This window comes from Meleagris gallopavo, chromosome 1 (assembly GCF_905368555.1).
Source record: "Meleagris gallopavo chromosome 1, MGAL_WU_HG_1.1, whole genome shotgun sequence".
NCBI lineage: Eukaryota > Metazoa > Chordata > Aves > Galliformes > Phasianidae > Meleagris > Meleagris gallopavo.
The window spans coordinates 81,226,247-81,249,479 of record NC_139404.1 but is presented as its reverse complement, the minus strand read 5'-3'; the positions used below and the strand labels follow the sequence as shown (position 1 = coordinate 81,249,479).

At 39.4% G+C, this 23,233-nt stretch overlaps 1 protein-coding gene across 16 annotated transcripts in view; it reads right to left on the bottom strand.

Annotated features, from left to right (window-relative positions):
- The window catches only part of ZBTB20 (zinc finger and BTB domain containing 20), a 455,562-nt gene that overhangs the window by 348,140 nt on the left and 84,189 nt on the right, over window positions 1–23,233 (bottom strand). For 10 of the 16 annotated variants that reach the window (XM_085237458.1, XM_085237467.1, XM_085237444.1 and 7 more), the window contains one exon: window positions 15,157–15,278. The exons of 2 other annotated variants lie outside the window; for them this stretch is intronic. The gene's annotated coding sequence lies outside the window, so the exon portion shown is untranslated. Of the gene's footprint in view, window positions 1–10,033; window positions 10,134–15,156; window positions 15,279–23,233 lie in introns of all 16 variants that reach the window. 4 more of the 16 variants (XM_085237517.1, XM_085237434.1, XM_085237498.1 and 1 more) reach the window with 1 other exon arrangement.

Here is a 23,233-nt window from a genome sequence, read left to right as displayed (position 1 = left end):
GACCCCAACTGGCCTCGTCAGCAGAGGGACGGCAAATGGAGAAGTCTGTAGAAACCGGAGGTTAATTACCAGATGAAGTCACCCCGAGGCAAGGACAAGCAGGAGCATAGTAAGGTAGGCTCCAGAACGCCCAGTTCCCTTCTTCCCACAGGGATGGGCCCTGAGTGTTGCGTGGAATCCCATGCCTTGGGCAAACCAGTGCCTGCATGGCTTCAGGGCAGCACCAGAAAGCATTCCTTAGACAGGTGGCCAGGAGCAACAGCCACCTGCTCCTGGATCTCCTCTGGCTGCTTACTCCATCCCTAACTGCCTTCAGCTGGCCAACAGCAGCTGCCCCGCTGCTGGAAGCGAGATGGCTGCAGGCTGCTAGCAGGCAGAGAGGTACAGCAGCTATGCACTCTTTCCTTCTCATCCGTAGGCCTCCTCCACAAGCTGCTTGTCCTAAGCAAAGAGACCAACGTGAGCTTCTGCTCAAAATCCCTCTCATCTAGTCAGATACCCTTCTGCCACCACACAGAGGGAGGAGAAAGCGCACCAAGGAGAAGTCCAGCAGCCCACGAGAGCAAAACCAGGGGGCTACATGGTCAATTTGCCAGCACTAACACTGCCTGGGCACAGGGCAGGCAGGGTCCACAGCACCTATGCTATGAACGTATGCAGCAGGCATCAGTCTGCTGAGCTGCCAATTTGGCACTACCATGTAATTTGTACTAAATAACATTTCAAGAATGCAACACAAATAATGTAATGATAGCAATTAGACCCTTTACCATGCGGGGCTGTATAAACCGTGCAGTCCAGTCATTTCTCAGAAGGTAAAAAGCACTTGACTAAGGAATCTGCACCTTGACAGGCACTAGAGGTGTGCAGGTATATATAATAATTGCATTCCTTGTGTATTAATGTTTGCATATAAGAAATGCATGCTGAGCTAGCATAACACCTCCTTCCTCAAATAATAACTAAGTTTCATACTGTGCCTGAAGTGCTCTTTATATAGTACGCAGAAATGGGTTATGTAAAGATTAGAGCTGCGAGAGCTGTTCGTAATGTAACTGAAAAGCTAGTAACAAAACCCATCGCAGCCTAGGCTTCCCCTGCACAAAACTCAGGCCAGCTTTACAGAAAAACCAGAAATACTGTGCATTTTTTCAGTTTTTTCACACTGAAATCTTACCGATCTCAGACCCTGAAAGGGAAAGGAAAATAGGAAGAGAATAATAAAATGGTAAGGAAAGAGTCTGGAAAAAGAAAAAGGAAAAAAAGCAGGATGATGATCACTTCCCTTTTTTCTATACAGCCTCCTCTCTTTTCCATGCTGCAAAAGGGGAAAATAGCCCCCAACTTTTAGAGGATGCATCTTGTTATGTGGGAGCCACAACATAATGTATGTAGTGAGGGGTGCTTAGATGCTTCTGTAAGCTTCATGTGTATTGTTACTAGGAGATGGCTAGATTTGGTATCAGGATAATATTCCACCATTGTGTGGTGCTTTCCCATCTGATGTTGCTGTTTCCCCCATTTAAAAAAAAAAAAAAAAAAAAAAAACTAATAAAAAAGAAAATTAAAAAAGATACAATAATTGTTACTGCACACTCTAATGAATTATTGTGTTCGAGGTTCCTACAAAAAAAGTAATATTATACTCGGCTTATGTTTTAATTGATTTATTAATATTTTATCACAGGAATGTAATTTAAGCTCCTCATGATTTAGATCTCATAAACCTTTAGCATTTTGCAAATTCAAATTCCAATTTAAAGCCAGGGCGAGCAATTAACTTTTCTATCATCTTGTCAGGGGAGAAGGTTCGTGTTTAATTTGAGACAAAGTGACAGAAATATATATACACTGTATGTACTACTCCAATTTAATTTATGAGTCAGCACCATCCACCTTCCAAATGTAGATATAATGTAAGGGGAGAGAAAGAGGGGGAAGACTCTGGCATTGTGGCACTTGCTGTGATATCTGCCCCAAATCTGCTGTGAAAAAAACGTCCCTGGTTTATTGAGATACTGGGATAGATTGATTACAGCTCTGTTTTCAATCCTTTTGTTTTAATTTCTATTCACTCATCACTTTCTCATATAAAGCACGTTCTCTCAAATGTCAGCTCACAGTTCCCAGCCAGCGATGGGCAGTCGATGCCACAGCAGGTTCTCCAATAGCCTGTCCTATCTGCTTCGTTTCCTGCCCCCAGCAGTCCTCCTAAAAGGCAGACACCAGGCAAAGAAAGCTCCCCGGAAGATTGATACGGGTTAATACCTGTTGGGCCAAATCCTGCAGTCCTCACTGAAGTAGCAGCCTCTCTGAAGTCTGTGCCACGTTACTTTGATTAAGGAGAAAACAGAAAGAGACGGTGCTGCTTAACTCTCGCTATTATTATTCCCCATTTCAAAGAACATTCCAGCCTCTTTACGTGTAACGAATAAAACCTGCAGCTTACATTTGCATGGGCAAAAATTTGCATGAACAAAATAAACAGTTGGATAGCATTTGCATGTGCTGTTTCAGGAAAGGAAGGGAACGGCTAGTTTATGGCTCCCTGCCAGAGATTACACAGATCTGCAGTCCCCACAACACACAGCTTGGCTAAGCATTGCATAGGAGTTAGCTCATGAACTTAAAAGGCAGCCACTGAGAAGCTGCCCCACACATTAGCTATTGGTCTTAGCTATGCCTTTAAAAACTTTGCTGAAGCAAGCTCTACCTCAGCTTGCTGGAGGAGGAGAGTGTGTTTATCAGTGTGAACTTTAGCATGAATACAGAGACTCCTCAAAGCCCTGATGTAACAGAGGCAATCATTTCAGAAGATGACCAGGAGCTCAGTTCCAACATTTCTACGCACAACCAAGTGCACGGGAGTCTCACAACTCACAAATCCCTGGTGCTGCAGACTTAGACCCAGACTTTCCAAGATACCAGAACAATCGGGTGCTCTTCTAATGCACAGCACTGTGGCACACGCTGCAGGTTCAGATCCAATTCTACGTCCAGAGTATGACTGTAACGCACAGCATTCGACAAGTATGCCAGTTTGGAGTAACATCAACAACAAAAAAGCTCCTTAAAATTTCAACTGTTGGCCTTTAGCATTCAAAGTATTTGAAAATAAAAATCAAACTGCTTTAATGGAGGGAAAGGAACACGACATTATTTTGTTTCAATAACTTCAGCCCATTTCACTGGAGTAGAGTACTTAGGTATCTTTACCATAATTTTGTTTCTTTAGAAATAGAAAAGAATGCCTTTGTGCTGAATATACTGATTCCTTGATATGTTTATATATATACATACATACATATATACATACACTCGCTGAGGAAAAGTTCATAGAAACTTTTATTCCAAAATAAAAATCCTATACAGCCTTCTATCACCTTAAAGTTAAAATTTCTGGTACAGTCATGATACAAAATCCAAGATGCAGAAGATCTCTGATACTCAGCCATACTTCAGATGACTCAATAAATGCTGGACTTCAAGCCAAACTTGAAAATCTTGTTTCATGCCCAACTCATTTATGAAGCTTCACTCTATTTCAGAGCCTTACCACTTTCTCAACTCAGGTAAAAAAAAAAAAAAAAAAAAGCTTTGCTGTCATGCATATTTTTAGACAAATTATAGCAGAGTGTCTTGCAATTTCCATTACTTTGTGGTGTCTGCACTGCTGATAGACACCAGCCCACATTGGCATCGCTGCCGAGGTGTCCTAATACTTGTCTGAAAAATACTATTAACTGCACATCACAGGCATTTGAAGTGCATAAGAAAACTATAAACTTAATTACACTGGAGGACTAGTGTGATCTCACATGAAATTTGAGCTAGTGTTATTAAAAACAGAGAGATTGCATTTACTTAATGCTTCTTACAGTAAACCAGTCAATTTTAAACTTTCAAGGTTGTATAATCAGACAAAACAATATTGGGGGGAGGGGAGAATAAGCTGCCTGTGAAATTTACTAGTACAAGCATTTCCATGTCAAGCAGAAAAAATTTGTTTATTCTGCTAAAAAGAATATTCCTTGAATTACTATTGGATATGAAACAGGATAGCTATTCAGACTGCACAGGATAAAGATTTAGACTAAAATAATTGGTAGAAAAGATTGGTTGCTACACAGCATTCTTCCTTATCCCACCCCTTAAGAAACACCAAACCTTTTTGGATTTCAGCAAGCTTTTAAATTCTCAGACCTGTCCCTACAGCTGTCTAGCCATTACACCTTCTCATCACAGTGGGAACACTGCCTCCTCTTCCAAGGGATACTCACTCACAGAAAAGAGGAGAACATGTTTCCCTCACTTTTCTTCTGGTATCCAAGATTTAACTGTTCCTGTCTATAGAGTGGGAAATCCTTCCACTTTCAAAACTGCAACCAGGGAAAAAAGAAGCAAAAATATGCCATATGAATCCATGGCACTTGATGACACACAGATTTTAGATACTGAGCTCAAGAGATGCTCTTTGGAATGAGTTTCACTCAGAAAGAGTCATTTCCCTATAGATACCCTTGCCCTTTGCCAGACCTCAGTTAACAAGTGAGTGGCATTGTCTAGTAATGGCTGGAGAAGAAAAAAAAAAAATTAACACAATCTCTCCCTTCCCATCAGAGTGGCAGAAACTTTACTACACAATACCATTAAACCATTCTTTTTTTTTTTTTCTGGAAGAAAAGGAAAATCAATCCCCTTCAGTTCTCTTCCTATGCCCACCAATGTTACTTCAACCTTGGGGACACTGGTAAGGAAATTAGCATCGAAAACAAACTGATCACCAGGTAAACACTTTGCCAAGCATGACTATCTCATAAAACTACTTAAGTTATAATTTTTTTAAGGCAACAGCTTAAATCTGCTCATGACATGAACCTACCTTGGGATTACATCAGGTGGACTCTGAAGCAGAGTGTTGAATCCTAATTTTGAACACTGATTCACTTATTTAAAAACAGATTAGGGAAAAAAAAAAAAAAAAAAAAGGCTTTATCTTTAAATGTTTTATCATCAAAGATATTTCCCAGAGTTGTGGCTCCTAAATGAGACTCAAATCTTATAATCTGTGCTGTTGGAAATTTTATGCAGAAATATTTGCTGTTCATGCTACATTATTTCAGACCTCCACGACAGACTTTGACTTAGAAAAAAAAACAAAAATGCTACCCTCACAGTTTTTTCAAAATCATCCATGCCTAAAGCAGCATAATAGTATGCAAAAGACAACTTTTCAAACTGAACTGACTTGCATATGATTTTAACTACAGCTCTTCCCATCAGCAAGCAATGTGCACCCACTCCAGTTAGATAAAAACACTACAGCTTTTAACACAGAAAGTAAAATTTGTCTAGTGATGAGTGCATCACTGTAGTAGTATCACACCTAGCACTGAGTTCCTCAAAGTTCTGCCCTAACCTGCTTTAAATTGACTTAGAAATTCAAGATGAACCTTACATAGGGATTCTTTACACCTTTTTACCCATTTCTCGTCTTCCTGAAAGCCTGCATGAAAAAAAAAAAAAAGATGCCTTCATATAATCCTGCAAAATACATGTCTGAGAATCAGCACAGTTTTGGCTCATTAAAACAAAGAAAAACAAAACAGAAGGATACTAAAAATCTCACACCTTTCCTTAATTGGTAACTTAAGTGGACAATAAAAGAAATTAAGAACAGAAGCAGCACAATAACCCAGAGGCAGAGTTGCTGATTCTGAAAGGGCACTCTTCAAAAAGTAGCTTCAGAAGCACACCTACAAAATTCATGCACCACTTTATTTAACATTCATTTTCATGTTTGCCCAGGTTCATGTCAAGGGTGCAGCAACCCAAGGTGTTTCCACTGCAAACTTTCATGTCCGTCGCAATTTTCCTTTTCAAATTCAATACAGTAAAATGAAATGAAGCAAAATGAAACAATCTTTATACACCAGTTCAGTTAGCATTCCCTAGCCCTCATTGTGCTGCATCTCTCATCAGCTCCCATTTACTCAGACAAGACAGAAAAGATTTGCAGATCCTATTACATTTTCCCACCCTATTTCCCATTCTGAGTGCAATTTTTTTTTCCTTCAAATAACACTGATTGTGTCAACTAGAGAGAAAAAAAAAAAAGAGAGAAGGAAAGAAACAAGCACTCTTTGTGTTCTCCTTATGGTAATAAAATATGAAAAGAAGAATACACAAGAAAACAGCTGAATTCCCAGTGTTTAGAGAACTAACCTGGCCCAGTTCTACATAGAGCAGCATTGCCAACACAACTGTTGAAGTGTCAGGAAGAGAGAGTTGAGCCCACTTTTCTTAGTGAGTAATGTGGAACACAGTGTATTTTCTACCAAATGAAAGCCAAAATCTTGGGAACTGCTGTTTTGGCAAGGGAGTGTCATTTACCTTTTCTCTCATTTTGCAGGGACACGATCACATTGCAGGCTGTTACTACCTCTTTTTTTTCTCCCCACTTCTTAGAGAAATAAACAGAATGTTTTAAAAGGATTGAAGTAGAAAAGTTAAAAGGAGCCTTAGTGAACTCATAAGAGAACACAGAAACACTAGGTTTATTTGTAGCCCACCTACAGCTCTCTGATTGTATAAGCAACTCAATTCAAGCACTTTTTCTTCAAGCATATGCAAACGCACCATAATCTTAAGAATCTGTTCTTTCTCAGCTTTCTCCTGCCTCATTTATTAAGCATTTTCCAATGTTTGCAGCAAGTAAGGCAATTGATCTTATAGAAAACAGCCTCTCCCACTAAGGAACCTATATTCTTTCTCAGAATATAGGCCACGTCCATTAGGTGTAGTAAGAGAAGACTGGTTCCCACAGAAAACAGAATGCGATCATATAATTAACAAGCGCAAAAGCAGAGGGAAGTCAAATTAAGGCTGTTCAGTCAGCTTCAATTCTAGCATTCACAGATTTGATTTCAGATAAGTGAAATATTCTTGCTTAGCTAGTGTATTTAATTCCCCGGATTTTTAAGTACATAACTGAAAAAGAGAATGTGCTATACTCTAATATATCAGTGCTCTGTGATCATCAACAGGTTGACAGCCTTAAGACTCCCTTGACAGACCTCTTTCTCTCAAGTTCATTAAGAAACTGATAATGGTAGTAGAAACCTCCTTATTTTCACAAAACAGCTATTATCAGGGTTGCAAGATACACAACTGACAAGAAAGGGGAAAAAAAAAAAATCGATACAAAGGTCATTGATTCCTTCCAAAGCTTCATTTTTGAAAAACCATGAAGGTCTAAGAAGTCTTAGAAAGTGCTATTATACTAATTTAGAAAGGGCAAAGTGATTGGTATCAGACCTCTGAATGGCGAGCTCATAGTGGAAGTCCTCACTGAAAGTTACGTTTAAAGCTAATAACATTAACTACAAATGGTTAAAACTCAGTCAAACTTCTCAGCAAATGAGAGAGGCTGCTGTAACAGTAACTGCCTCTAACAAAGGGAGAGAACATGCACGAGATGGAGCAAAAAGGAAAGCATTACGAAGGCTTTAAGCAGTTTGGAGCATCAGAAACTTATCATTTTTACTTGCACAAATACAACAGAAACAGGAGTTGCAGAAAAATCACATCTCATCCAAAAAAATGGTGACTGATTAAGCTGAACTATTCCTTAATGTAATGTTATGTTTCAGAAGCTATGCCCATTCAGTTTAGAGGACAGAAATGCATTCATCAGCTCCCAAAATTTTCTACACACTCTCACTACTCAAGATACTGGGATGCTGACAAGAGCAGTTGTGAAAGAGGGGAAAGTTTGCTGAAAGGCCAGGGAGAGAAACTGATCCAAAGCAGAGGGGTTACAAAGGTCTCTGCTGTTAGGAATTCTGTCAGTAACAACACACATTATCCTTATCATCACCAATGAAACTGCGAGCAAAACAGACTTGATTATTAATTGGAAGCAAAGATAATCTAGCTACATTCCTACCTGACAGATCTGAGGTGGTCTTTCTTGTGCAACTCTCTGCCTTTATTTGAGCAGGAAATGTCCCGCTTAGCTACAGCTCCTGCTGCAGCAGCCTTCTCTTTCACTGTGAGCACAAAGATTAATTCACCACATTGGAAGCAGAAAAAACCCATCCACTATTCATTTGGTTGTGTTCATCAAAAGTACTATCTTCACCATATTCCCCAACATGCACCTCTCCTACAAATGTATACATTATAAACATCTAGGTCTGGAATTTACAGTCAACAAACAGCAATACAAACAACCACCAGAGAATGTATAAACATTTGTAGGAGCAAAAATGCTCAGCCTGGCTGCACCACACATGGTGTTTTTTGTTTTTTTTTAATCTCCGTTGCATAAGCTCAATAGGAGAAGACATTCAAAACAACTTTTCAACCACAGTGTCAGTGTATTAGTTTATGTCAGTGGGGTTTCTTCCACGTACTTGCGTCACCATAAGACAATCATGTGCACAGTGAGTTTTCTTGGTCCTACATTCCAGTCAAGGCAGCTGGGCACAAGGAAGTGCCAGCCTGATGGAGTTAGCGACTTAGAACCTTTGTAGTTCGAGAGAGAAGTGCTGTACATTTGTAACCTGAATGCAGGTCAGCAACTTCAAAAGGTCAGAGTGAACATTTTAGATCTTTTTGTCAGCTCCCAGTCCTGTGAATGCCAACGAGCAGACATCTTCTAGTGAGCCACAGAGCAGCTAGTGCACCTCTGAAAGTCAGGTCCCCAAGAAGATGCAAAAGGAGTTTCGCAGCAACAACACTGTCATACAGACAACTGAATCCTCAATTCACTTGAGACCTGTTTTTTAAATCACAGGAGGCACAGATTTCTTTACTTGGATTTTGTCATTTGTTGCTAACCTATTACCCTACTGCCAAGGCAACTGAGCTTCCTCCATCCACTTGCTTCACTTTTTAGGGAGACACAAAATATTTTGTGTTATCTTGCACAAATTTACTCAAGATCACAAGATTTGCTGATGCTCCATAATAACACAGATAACTCTCCATAATACATCACACTTCTATAACTCCTTTAATCCAGAGATATCAAAGCACTTTGCAAATAATACATTTGCCTTCTAACACTCCTCCCATATCCCATGTTAGGTCCGTATCATTATCCATGTTTCACTATCAAGGAAAAGAGAAGCAGAGTAAGATAATGCAATTTAGCAGGGTTACAAAGAAAGTACAAAAAATTGGAGCAGAATGTGATTTTTCTGACTAGCTCCGCAATCCATCAGAAGCCCAGTCATCTGAAATAGAGGAATGCAACACAGCTTATGATTATGCTTCAGGTAAATTTACAGCTGTACCACACAAATACTACAATGTGTGGTTTATGCTAATGGCTTTGCAAGTATCCTCTAACTATACAACAACTTTTGAATTGGTAGAAGATAGGGGAGATGGGGAAATAACTAATACTAGCACAAAATCTGTGAGGTTTTATTTCCAAAGAATAAAACTCCCATTTGAAAATATCTGGCTGATAACAAAGAATATTCCTGAAGCAGCACAATATCTTTCAAACAAATGTTCTTCTTCCTGGTGCAATTTTAGAGCCCAGCCTCCAAAAGACAAAAATAATAATAATAAAAAAAAAATTAAAAAAAAAATCTGTGTGCAACTGTGCATTTCTGTGGGTACAGCAATCAAAGCAAGGATCTGCCTCATGGAAGGCTGTATGATGCCAAGGGATCACATGAAGAAGCTAGAATTTTTTTCCCCAACTACGGTTGACAGTACACACTCTCCCATTGTGTCTCATCATAGAGCTGATGAGGGAGGAGTAGAGTGTACTGAAAAAGTAAACAGAAACAGGGCCACTGACAACAAATGAAAGCAGAATAGTGATTCTATGGAAACCATTTGCAGTCTGGGCTACTACACATCAAATCCAGATTTGAGGCTAACAGGCTGAGCTCTTCTAGAGCAGCATCTTGAGTAATAGCAAACTGATTCACTATTAGTGTATGCAGAGCTTTGCATTAGCTTCAGAGGATTCTGATCAGAGAGAAAAGCATCTGCAGATTTGAGACCTTACCTTCTTGTGCTCTTCTGTGCTCTTTGAGCGCTCAGATCACACACTCTTCTATTCCAACTATAGGGCACTGGACTTGAGAGCAGACCATTGGTTTAGCTGTCTAAAATCAGAATAAACTTATGAAAACAGATGAGCAATTGTGCCCATACACTTGGAAGTAAACTTGTGTTGAGTGTCTTCTGTCTCATGGAGTAGTCGCAATGCCAAGAAGGCAATATTATTAGTTTTTAGGCTTTGGTTTAAGCTATATTAATGCTTCACCTCTTACCTTAAATATACTTCAAATTGTTCCATGACTTCCCTTAGCTAACCATCCACAATGATTTCTTTTTCAAGGAAAACTTATTCTGCATTTGATACAATAACCTTCTACTTAGGCCTTACAGAAGACTAATCTTTTCTCTTAATGACTTCAAAATCATCGCTTACGATCCTTTACCCACAACTTTTTATGAGCGAGTAGCTTTCTGCTCTGGGAATGTGATCTCCATTACTAACTGTAAAAAGTGGTGCTTATGTATCCCACACCAACAGTGAAACATAATCAAATAAGGAATACTGGCTAGATATTAGACACTGAGCACAGCAAAATGGGCACACTGAATCTTCAGTAATTGTCAGAAGAACACAGCTTATTGAGAAGAGATCCAATTTCACTGGAACACAAAATTTTAATTTATAATTTAGCACTAAGGAGAAAGAGCAAAGGCAGCTTAACATACACTTCCAATGATAAGGCACCCTACGTTCCCACGGTTTGTAAAGGTATTATACTGACATACAATTTGAATGTTCATGCAGTACATGAATACTCACACATTCAACCCTACATATACATGAAGAAGTGCCATCCATGTTACATTATTGATGTTCTAGTTACCAGTTCCTAAAAGTTGAGTGCTCATTAGATTGAAGAAGTCCTCTAATTTGTGGTTTTCTGGTTTTGCATCTCAATTTCTCTAGTGGGGGTACTTGTATCCCACCCATTACAAGACCCCTCTGCAATATATTTGCCCAAATCAGTGCACTCGAACTCCAGCAGAAATTATCCAACAGCATGAGCCAGCTTGGAATAAAAGTCTGCCTTGCTGTGAAAGAAGACATTACTCCACCAGAACTATCACTCTCATTGCTTTTATCTTCTTTTTATTTATTTTTTAATGGAAGCAAAAACCCCTGTCATCTCACCTACTCTTTTAATAAGGAATGACTGCCGTGACTACCCCCATCTAGAACCACCATTCACTGCCAGCACCTCTGCTCTCCTCATGTGCTTAGAGAACAACTGATTAGCACTTTGCATAATTAACCTGATTAGCACTGTGCATAATCAAACTGATTAGCACTTTGCATAATTAAAAAGAAATAATAATAATAACAATAATAAGCAGTAGGTAATAGCAAAAGCTGCTAGTCCCATTGCCTGTTCGTTAGCTATAGGAATAGTTTACTGTGGCATAAATTATTTCTTACAACTTTTTTTTTTTTTTTTTTTTTTTTTAAGAGGCACAAGCTCTTGAGGAATACAAGTTAAAAAATTATCATTTATTTTCAGATCATCAGTGAAAATACTGGTTGTTCCACATTATGACTTCAGATTCCTTGTAGCTCTCTGTGCTACTGCTGAAGACATATAATAGGAAGACCACAGAATTTCAGGGGTTCAAAGGGATCATAGAATCCAGACCCCCTGCTAAAGCAGAATTTCCTATGGCAGGATGCACAGGAAGGCGTCCAGACAGGTCCTGAATATCTCCACGGAAGGAGACTCCAACATCTCTCTGAGCAGCCCATGCAGTGCTCCGCCACTCTGACAGTAAAGTTCTTCCTTGTGCTTGTATGGAACTTCCTGTGTCCCACTTTGTGCCTGTTGCTGCTTGCCACTGAAAAGTCCACTCCTACTGTCTTGACTCCCTCACTGTAGATAACGAGATCCCCTTCCTGTCTTCCCTTCTCCAGTCTGAAGAGTCCTAGGTGTCTCATCCCTTCCTCACATCTTCCTGGGAGATGCTCCAGGCCCTTAATCATCTTTGTTACCCTCCACTGGACTGTTTCTAGGAGATCTCTGTCCTTTTTGAACTGGACACATAAATCCAGATGTGGTCTCACCAGAGCAGAGTAGAGGGCGAAGATCATCTCCCTCAAAGTGCTGGCTGCACCCTTTGTAACATGTCTCAGGATACCATATATCCCCACAATATATTTTGAATGTAGAAAGCTGTATTACCCTTACTCTCAAGATGGGCAAGGTAGAGACGTCTATCCTCAGAAGTACACAGTCATTGAACAGAGGAGGTCTGGAGAGGAACATGGAGTTAATCATACTGCTGCACCTAATCCTGCATTGTTCTTCCCCTGTATGATCATGTTCTTGTCTGCCTAGGTGTTCTGAGTTCTTCTTGAGGAATCTACTTCTGGGAGACAAAGTACTGTCTTTGACAACTAGCTTGTCCTGCCTTCAGTAGGAATATCCCTGGTTAGTGTCTCAGAATACAGGTTTTCAGATTCTGAGAGGTAGCTGAAGTCACACGTATAAACTGCAAACTGTGTGAAAACATCTATGTTAAATGTCTGCATTACTAGTGACTCAGCTCTAGGTTGCCTCCAGACAACCTAGAACAGCACTGTCCCAAGTGAGCAAATCGTTAACATTTTCTGTTTGCTGATGCTATCTCATACCTCTCTCTCACCACTATGCCCTGTGTCTTGACATACTTTATTAACTTTATCTTTCTCTAGCATCCTCATATTAAAACTCAGACTCTTCTAGCACTCCCATCCTCACCTTACATCTCCTCCTATCTGAGGTATTTTCCTCCAAGAATAACATGCATATTCAAGAATAACTTGAACAGAATGAAGGTATCCTTCTTCTATATGTGAAATATTCATTGCCAGTCTTCCACAGTATCCTTACAATGATGTTGTCTTCCACATCAGGCAGAAGACTCACAATGTGGTTTCTCTGCTGGTAGCTCAACAAAATACAATTTGGACAAGGGGTAAACAGAGAGTAAAGCTTTGAGTGATTAGTTCATCTGCACTGCAGCTGCTTGGACAGGAACTGCTGCCTCTGGACTAAATGTGGCCCAGATGCACTCTACTGCATAGACCTGTTCTAGAACAGTGAAAAAAAATCCCCACTGAGCTACATTTTTTTTCATAAATATTCTCTCATAAAATAAATCAATAAGAAACTGGATGGAAAGAGCAATAAAAGAGCATCTTGTCATAATTAACTGGAAGTGTATTGCTCATGCAGAGGAGTCTCTCCCCTCTCTCATTCCATAACCCCAAACAACAGAACCAATACGAACAGCTAAGGGTGCAGAGCTAGTCCCTCATTTCACAAATTGTTTAGTTTTTGAAGAAAAGTGTTTCTGTAGAGATTTTTCAAGTCCAAATGTTCCTGGGGAAGGTAGTTCCAGTAATTCTGGGAAGGAAGCCAATCTCTTGGCTTTATATGTAAATATTTAAACAACATTATTTTTATATACTTACATTTTATACACATATACATATATGTCTTTAGGCTTCCAGACTTGCAAAAATGCAACTGAAAAAATATGCCCAAAGTACAGGTATTGGCTCCCCACTCTGAATCATTACAATTGACCATCAGAAACAAAAAACAGTAATGACTTCATAATATTTGAGCCATGTCATCTATGTACGCTACTCTCTCCGGACAGACTGACAGATCAGAACTACAGAACCTAAGGCATGTAGATTAAAGTCTTAATTATTTTCTCCTTAGAAGTGGCAAGAATGTAAGGTTCATCAATTTTAAATCTTTCAGAGCATAGATGGATGCTGAGTGCTCCACCCATAGGCGTGGGATCTCCAGCCTTTGAGGACATGTTCCGAGCACTTTAATGCTCCAGGCTGCAGCTTTGTCACAATCAGAAAAGTCACTCTACTTCAGGCTTGAATCAGGTCCCTATCTAAAAAGGAATTACTTGGTAGAAAATTCCAGCAAAAGACTGGAGACATACCCAACATTGAGGTTCAGTGAACAAAGTGAAGAAAAAAAAAAAAAAAAAAAAAAGAGCAGTTTATAAAATTGATGTAGATGATTTAGGGAGCATAATGTACTCAGCCAAGGCATATAATGAATAAATCAATCCATGAGAGTAAAATTTACCACATGGATTCCACCTGTGTAGACTCAGAAATCAAAAACACACCTTAACACAAAGTACATGCATGTAAATTCATAGCTATATGGTTTAAAGTCATCATAAACATTATTTATGAATACAGTATTTACATATCATTTCAAATACGTACATATACACACAGCACAGCCATGTGAGTTCTGTGGAAAGGGCCGCAGAAGTATACACACATACGCACATAAAAATGCATAGAAGAAAGGACCAAGAATAGGGCAAGTCTTAGAAAATGTTTTAATGGTTTTACAAAAAGCCTTCACCCAAAGTTTGAGGGGGTTTTGCAATCTTACATTTTCTATTGCAAAATACACCTGCTTTCTTTTCTTTCTTTTTACCCCCTAAACTAAATATTTCTTCCATCTAATGACTCTCTTTATTAGACAGCATCTAATTTGCATACATTTACATACAATTTAACTGCTAGCTTGTGAGAACAAAGAAATGGCTCTGTATTGTACTGAAGGACAATACTCAGAAAAGGAAGGTATAAAAACCAGCTAGCTCGGTGGCTGTGTATTCTCTTTGTTTCAGAAATACCAGGATTTTTAAACACACCACTTAAAGGGTGAGAAAAGATTATTTCATCAAACAATGAAAAAAGATACAGCACAGCTCTCTTTTAACACATTCTCTCTCTGGCCTGGTTAATGGGATTTAAGGGTCCAAGATTTCTTTGCTTTCTTCTGTTTCCTTTATTAGAACTGATGGATTTAATTCTGTCACATATTTTACTTCATATTTTATTCCTATAACAATCTCTGCTGAAGTTCAGCTCCAATGCTAATTCAATACTATCTTCCTTTCCTTACAGTCAGCCTGGAACAGGACTGAATGATCACTGATGGGCATGAAGTAGTCTGCCCTCAATGCCCAGTGCTAATGGATTTTAGAGTGAGTCTGCCAGAATTTTACCTTGTGGCAACAAGTACAAGGATAATGAAAACTTACCATGTAGCTGTCTGGGAATCAAGAAGAAGGGAAGCAGGGCTTAGCTCCACTTGTGAGAACAGGGAGGGACTGTGGTCAGAGTAAATGGAAGATGCAAGGGATGTGTCAAGCCCTCTAGTTCCCTACGAGAAGAGGAGAAAAGGATCTTTAAGATCTCACAAATGCAAAAGACAAAAAGTTTTAGAAACACTTGGCAGAAGCTGCAATACAAGCCCATCAAAAGCACGATACATCAGCAAAAGCTTTTTCTCCAAAGACTTTGCAGTTGGAGAACCAACTGCAGAGAATGGCTGCAGTTCTAATCCCTGTGGAAATGACACAAAAGCGCTGCAAGAAAAAAAAGAAGTAGGATTGCAAGCTGCATGCTGCACATCCCCATATCCCATCAAATGTGCAAAACCTAGAGATGCAGAACCGCCTGCCATTTGTTGCTTTCTGCGTAGCGGAGCTGCTTAGCTTCATCACCCCATTGTGATACCACCCAAGGTGTGGTATTTTGCATTCAGCAATCATCTGCTCGGTTCTGCTCACCCCAGCCACATTGGCTGTGCAGGCCAGGCAGTGGGCCCAGGGTTGGGGTGACAGGCCTTCTCTCACAGGCCTCGCTGCACAGGAACACTGGCAGGAGATCTGCACTGCAAGCTGTACCTAGAGGAAACTTGTGCTGGCGCTTCCCTGATGTACCTCACTGGCACTCAAAATACATTATAGATTACTTGCAGACACAAATTTTAATTTAAAGCTGGTTGAAATGTTAATGAAGTTGTAGCTGTTTTTGAAAGGGGAGAATTCCCTACTGCTTACAAAAATGTTTTCTTCCCTTTTTTTCCCCCTCCTGTCTGTTCAGCTTCTAATGGTGTATAGCAACCAAACCTCATAAAAGAAATTAATCAAGCCTTCATATGTTCCCTTTTTCAAGGATAGAAAGGTTGAGGTGTCATCTTCAGAGTTTGTCATGCATACCAAAAGGCAGGTTTTAGCAAACAGCGAAGAAAGTAAATTTCAAAGCCAAAGTTCATTTAGCTGTCACATACCGTATTTACAGCTTATGCTGCTGACACCATTAGGTTACTATTTCCAGTATCATACCAACTGCAATTTAAGTTAATTTAAATTGCTGCAACAATCCTACCCTTCTCTTGCCTCTTTCCTCCAACACACGTGCCTGACCCCATCCTTGAGCAGAATCAGATAATTTTCTGGTCCAGGGAACTTTCACCTGAATGAAATTTCTTTTTTTCTTTCTTTCTTTTATTTTTTTTTTCAGACAAATCAACTTCCAGTCACAAAATTCTGGGGTTAGAGCTAAGGAGCTTGCAAAAATGTACACGTGAAGGGACAGCAACAGAGAGGCTTCAGCATCAGTCAATTTAAGTTTCCATGAACCTACATCTTGAGATGTCTCGGACTGCTCTGGTAAAAAGAAAGGTTCCTATCACATCGCTGGAAACCAAAGCAATCATGGTTTTACAGGTTTAAAGAAAAGCCATCACCTCACATGCTAACCTAAAATAAACTGACGGGCTATACAGATCATGCAGAACAGACATACTCTGCTTTGATGAAAAATAGCTTGAGATAATGGTGCACTGCTACAATCTGCACCAGGGGCAATTTCCAAGTGGCAGATTGAATTAGCCTCAAGTGACATGCATTACAGTAATGCTTCCCTGAGGCAATAAGGCAAGGTCCCACATTGAAAAGGAAAGAATGGAGCTTTCTTGCCGAAGGCAAATGATAAAGCGCACGATTAAGAACCACTGTTACCAGGACATTCAGAAGCTCCTGAAAATCCTTCAAGGACTTCAGAAAATACATTTGGAAATAAAGAGCAGAACTTTTCTTTTACATCTCTGCAGTTATGATATTAAGTATCCCTTTCGCTATTTTTTTCCCAGAGTACATGCATTAATTCTGGCCAGAGTGGAATCTAAGCTTTCTAACCACCACCATTTCCAAAGTCACTCTGCTCTAGCAGTCGTGCAGGAAGTTGCAGGTAACTCTGGGTTTCAGATGAATACAGAAGACACTGCAGACCAAATCTCTTCCTTTAGTTTGCTTGCACTAAGGGTAACAGACAATTTGGAGCATTTAATCTCTACACTAGGGAGATCCTATGGCAGTAAATAATCACCCAGCACCATCATCTACAATTTCTTCAGGAGAAGGAGTCACTAATGAACAGGATCACTAGCCAGTTAACAATTACAGATGATTCATTGTAACTGGAAGTCACAGTAACTCAGAAAATTAAAAGAGTTAGTGGACAGTCATCAGCTCAACAGCCATAGCTGTCTCCTTACATTTTGCATTAGATCTCATGGGTGGGATTATCAAAAAGGAGCAATAGCATGATTCTCTTTCCACTAGAATTATGGGGAAATAGTTCTAGTTGAATCTATCAGCAGCACATTCAGACCCGTGCCAAATGTTTTTGAAAATCCTCCCCCTTCCCAGCCTGTGTAGAAAATGGGGAGAAACAGAAGTACAGCACAAAGAATTCCACCAGCTTGTGCCTGGGTAGCAACAAGTTGCAGCTTGTACAATTCTGTCAAGTTAAAGATGCTGAGAATTCCCATCTAAATACAAACAATATTTCTGAAGCTAGCAAATTCTTTCAAGCATTCACTTTGATTTGATAAATTATATTAAATACAATTTGCCTCATCAGTATTTTAAAACATGATAGCTAGAGCATGAATAGGTCATTTTTATATACATAACTAAAATCTATCCAGTCCTGTACGCAGCGCAGATTATGTATGCAGGCCCACACTCCCCAAGATAACAAAATTACTCAGCTTGCAAACCAAGCCAGTCACAAACTGCGTAGTCGCAGATAGTGAAGTCGAGCCTGAGCCAATCAGTCCTGCTAAGCAGCTGCTATCTCAGTTGCTTATTAGTTCACCAGCACACTAACCACGACCAAAGGTTTCAGATTGGCTTGCAGCACGCACCGGGACTGCTTTCAAAACACTGCAGAAATGCAACCACAAATGAACGCTATCAAAGTGAGGGGGTAGGAGAGAAACTCATTTTTAAATTTTCGTAAAAGATTTTTTTTTAAAAAAACACTGAAGAGAAAGCCCTTACTCTTGAATATAATAACAGAATCGTGCTGTTTAGTGTCAGAATGCTAAGTTTCATTTTCAGTGGGAAAAAGTGTATAATCATCTTCCTGATTTAGATAGGTTTTAGGTCAACCTTAGCTACATATAAATGAATGTTTTGCTCAAATTACAGGGTAATTTTAATTAGGACACCTTGTTAGACATCCTGTTGGTCTCTTTAACGGACTTTCTCAATTATGAGAAGGAACACCTCTCCATTCACCTGTGACTCAAGTTAAGGTAAAGATTATGCTGAATAAATACACAAAGAAAAATATTTATCCTGCAATAGATATCTTTATTTCTGTTGATCTTTATTTGGCAACTTCCATATTAAAAAGGCAGGCTCCAGAATTCAGCACCCATTACACACCTGTTTAAAAACCACTTGAAGTGCTGGAACCAGCCAAATGCGTCCCAATTAAGCAGAAATGTTGGCACTGTCGTCCCAAGTAAGGAACACCCATTGCCATTTGCTATCATTAGGTTAAACAAGTTTCCTGGGACATAGCTGAATTCCTGATTATGTGCATTGCAAATAGATGGAGAACAACAGAACAATAAAATTAAGCTCAGCACAGCCTTCTGTCCAGTCGTCAAGCACAGCGTATGGGGAGAACGAAGCTCTGGGAAGTGCCCAGGAGCTGTGTGCAGCATACACTACAGTTCACTCTTCTGGCAAGAACCTGCTTGGTTGACATTACTGAGAGATACAGGCTAGGATTCCTTCTCAAAAATAGTCACTGAGATAAAGAGCCGATTCTCTGTTCCCAAGCACTTCTTTGTCTGTACTTGAAATTACTTTATCTTACATGATTTTATTTGTTAGTCAGAATCATGATATGTTAGTTTCTATATTCAATTCAGTGTTAAATCCGTCACTGATTGTTTGATTTTGTAGGAGTTCGCTGATGGAATGACAAGCCCAGAAAACAAAATCTTTGTACATAGATCAGACAGGGTACTGCAAGCTTCAAAATATTTTTGTCAACTTATTTTAAGTGTCTTCCAAAGGGACCAACCACATGGCTAACAGAAGAATCTTGTCTCTGTCATCCATTTAACCCACTGGCCTCTGTCAAGGATGCAGACATGCTTGCCAATAAGTGACAAGTCGAGTGGTCTTTTTCCAAAAACTCAACAATACATTTCAGGGTGGTGCCATTAGAAAGCCAATAGACAGAATCAAAGCAGAGTAATAGTGATTAAGAACTAAGTCTGGAATAGTTCTAATATCCATGCTCAATCCTCTATAATCCCACTTCATTATCAATTTATTAACTTCCTTTGTTGTCCTTTCTGTCATCCAACTGTGCTAGTCACTAATATATCTTAGTTTTGAAAGTGCTCTACGCCATGAGCACAAAAAGCAAGCATCCTTCACATAAAATTGATCAGCTAACTGTATCCAAGTAAAGGATGTACAGTCTCTAAACTAAAAACTTAAAATTAAAGATATAAGAAAAGATAGTTCAGCACTGTAAATACTATTTACTTTGTAACTCATGTGTCTGGGATGTTAGTAGGCTGGGGAAAGAAAAAATATTAAACACTTTTCATCCTTGCTATACAGATTTCATATGAACATAAATACTGTTTATTTTCTTGTACTATTTGTACTTATATAGAATTCACAATTATTTAGTGCCTACAACAGTAACGTAAGTATTAGTACATGAAATAAAGTGTTCTGGGAATAAGATATCAACTATCAATAGCTACTGACCTAAAATTATATTTATTTTCAAGACAACTGTAAGAGTGGAAGAAGCTTTCCTGTTCTGCCTTGCTGTAAAAGGTACCAAGAAATCCTGACAGCTGCTTGCACGTTCAGTCTTTGCATGTGGTTTTTTTTTTGTATTTGTTAATTTTTGTTACCAATAAAATGTATTTTTTTGCACAGAAACAATACTTTGACTTTCTATTGCGCTTTACATACAAATCCATGGGTGCTGTATTCATTGCGGTCTCAAGAACAGCTTCCCTTCCATACTCCTACTAATCTTAACAAGAATGCTGGGCACTCAAAACTCCTGAAATAAATACTTCATATTTATTCTCCATCATTTTATTCACAAGGGTAGCTGCTAATAGTAAAAATGCTTTACAGCAACATTCCCAAACCTTGAGGGCCACAGTCCTTACTAAGGCTTAAATGAAGAAACAGCTAGCTTCTCCTCTTGTATTGGTGGCTCAAGTTCTGTTTGATAGTTGGGTCACTTCCAGACAACAATTGTTATCACTGTGAACGGATGTTTTTATTGGTAGGCATTTTTTAGTGAGTAACCTGAATGGAGTAGCAAAGTGGGAACATGGGTGGAAACAAAGCAAGACCTCAAACAGTCAAAATGCAACATATCACCACAGGACATCAGAAAAATCAAGATGAGACACCATCTTACTGTATTTGTAAAAGTGATTTGGGGTAAACTGGAATTCTAGCATTCATCTTCCTTTGTACCTTTTCTTGGCAACGTTCAAAGATGTTCAGCAGCACCACTTTCACAGATATGGTGATAAACTACCCTGTATTACCTGTACCTAATCACAAAAAACAACTTAAACGTAAATTTCACTACATCTGAAGTAGTTGTCTTCTGTGCTTCAAAAATAAAGAGGAAGCATCTGCTCTGTGCTACACTCATTGAAAAAGTGGGGAAAAAAAATGTTTTATACATTTCAACTGCCATTTCCCTTCTGCTGAAAGGGAAGCATATATCAGACCCTGAGGGAAGTCACTACTAGACCCCTCAAATGCCTCAGCTCACCAAAATGAAGAGACCTGCAGACTGACACTAACCATGGACTACTCCAGAGAAGGAAAGACTTTGCTTCTACCACAGATATCCACAGGCACACTCCATCATCTCCTCACATTTGATATAAATAAGAGATAGAAGTTAAAAGGAGAGAAGAAAATCAGTTTTAGACTTCTAATTGCATGCAATAGCAGCTTTCAAAGCTGTTCCAAATAAACAAAGTAAGAGTTCATAATTACACTTGTATTAAGAAATTCACTCTTTTCCACTGTCAGAACCTCACACTGGAGCGGCACCTTTCAAGACAAAGTGCAGAACTGCAGTCTTGAAACAGAAACTAAACTTGTGAAAGCAAAGAGCAAGAAATGAGCTGTGGGGAAAATGGAGACGACAAAAACAGATGGAATTAAGAACCTTAACACAGCCCTTATCTCTCCAGCAGGACCACAGAGAGACAAGACAAAAGGCACATAAACTTTATGCACAAAGTGAGGGGAAGTCAGTGGAGGGATATATTAGAAAAATTAATCTTTCAATATGCCATCTTGTAATATCATATTGAAAACCACACCGCTGTGTGTTACTGTATTTGACCAAGTGTACCATCGTGTTTAATTTGAACTTTGATTATGATAAATCACATGATACAGGAAGGCAACCAAGTGATTCACAGTCCCTTTTGAAATCTTACCCTATTAAAATTTGACTGTAGAAGCAACATTTTAACCAATGTCTAGGGACACTACACCAGAGGAAGGGAACAGAAATATTGAAGAGCATATCCAGGGACTGTTTGGTCATTTATTAGACATGAATAGTAACTTTGCTGTGCCAGCAGTTGGACTAGCAGTAGATAGATTTGGTACACGCATACAGTACAGTAAACCATGGGCTACTCATTTTTCTAAGGAGTGCACAAATGCTCTGCACACCTGAGCACAATTAAGTCTCACTGATTATGAAGAAGAGAGTCTGTAGTGGCAAGGCATTGGCTTGAAGGAGAGACATAAAGCTGTCTGTGCTCACTGCCACCAACATTACAGCAGGCACCAGTAATGAGGTGGCTAGACTAGGAGGGGAGTGAGATACAGACCTCTAATGTTTTATCAGCTCCAAGACCAACGCTGGTTTTGGCACTACTTCCATTCACCAACAAACAAACAAAAAACACAACTTAAAAAAAAATACCCAAGCAGGTGCTAGCAATCTGAGAGACCACATGCCAGCTACAGCTGCTTCAAACTGAATCAATTACATCTGCCTAAACAGTCCCAGGACGTTGAACCCAATGAAGAGTACCACAGGTTAAATGGAGACCCAGTACTTTGGGATTTTAACACTCCATTAAATTAAGGTGGAAGTTCCCTAGCAGAATTCAGGAGAGGATATTCAGGCAGACTATGAATCACATGGTCATACACAGCCTACGATAACATGGAAGCTGGAAGACAGCATATGCATAACACTCGAATACGCAGTAAAAGCCCTTTGGAAATAATGCCTTAACATTTTTCTGAAACAGCCTGACAGCACTGCCTTGTTTCCCAAAACACTGGGTGCAGTACATTTGCTTGAACATGCTCTTGGGATTGGGACTTCACTCCAAACCTTGTTTGTACAAAAAGGGGCCAAGCAGCTGGGAAATTCTGGAGTGTAGTGTGTCCTCATTAGCTCCCATCTGCCATCAGAACTCAGCTCATGGCAAGTTTGGCTAAGTCCTGGTGTTCTCAGGTCCAAATCTGGGTCAGTTTTAATTACACTATACAGAATTCAGCGTGCAGTTTTTAAATCCTTATTATACAGCGCAGAAGAACGGGCAGCTCTCCAACTAATCAATTTTTTAAAAGTACATATATAAAAATTTTAAACCAGGCTAGACAGACAGTGGGTGGAAGAGAAAAAAAAGTATAAGCGAGTACAGGGGTTAGTTAAGAGAACTGTTAGCAAAAGTGGGTCACCAGCAAGTTCTGCTTTAAAACTTCAAAGGAAGGGGAAAAAGAAAAAAAAAAACCTCCTTCTTTTAAGACAGTGAAACTGATATACAAGATGTATACGATTCACACTGCTTTTAGCATCAGCATGGGTTTCACAATACTACAGCCAGATCACTATAAAGTGAAAGAAAGACTCTTATGGTTACAGCTCCACATAGTAGGCACTGGCTGACCTTCTCCACATCTTTTAACAATCTTATTGCCCTCCTTGAGA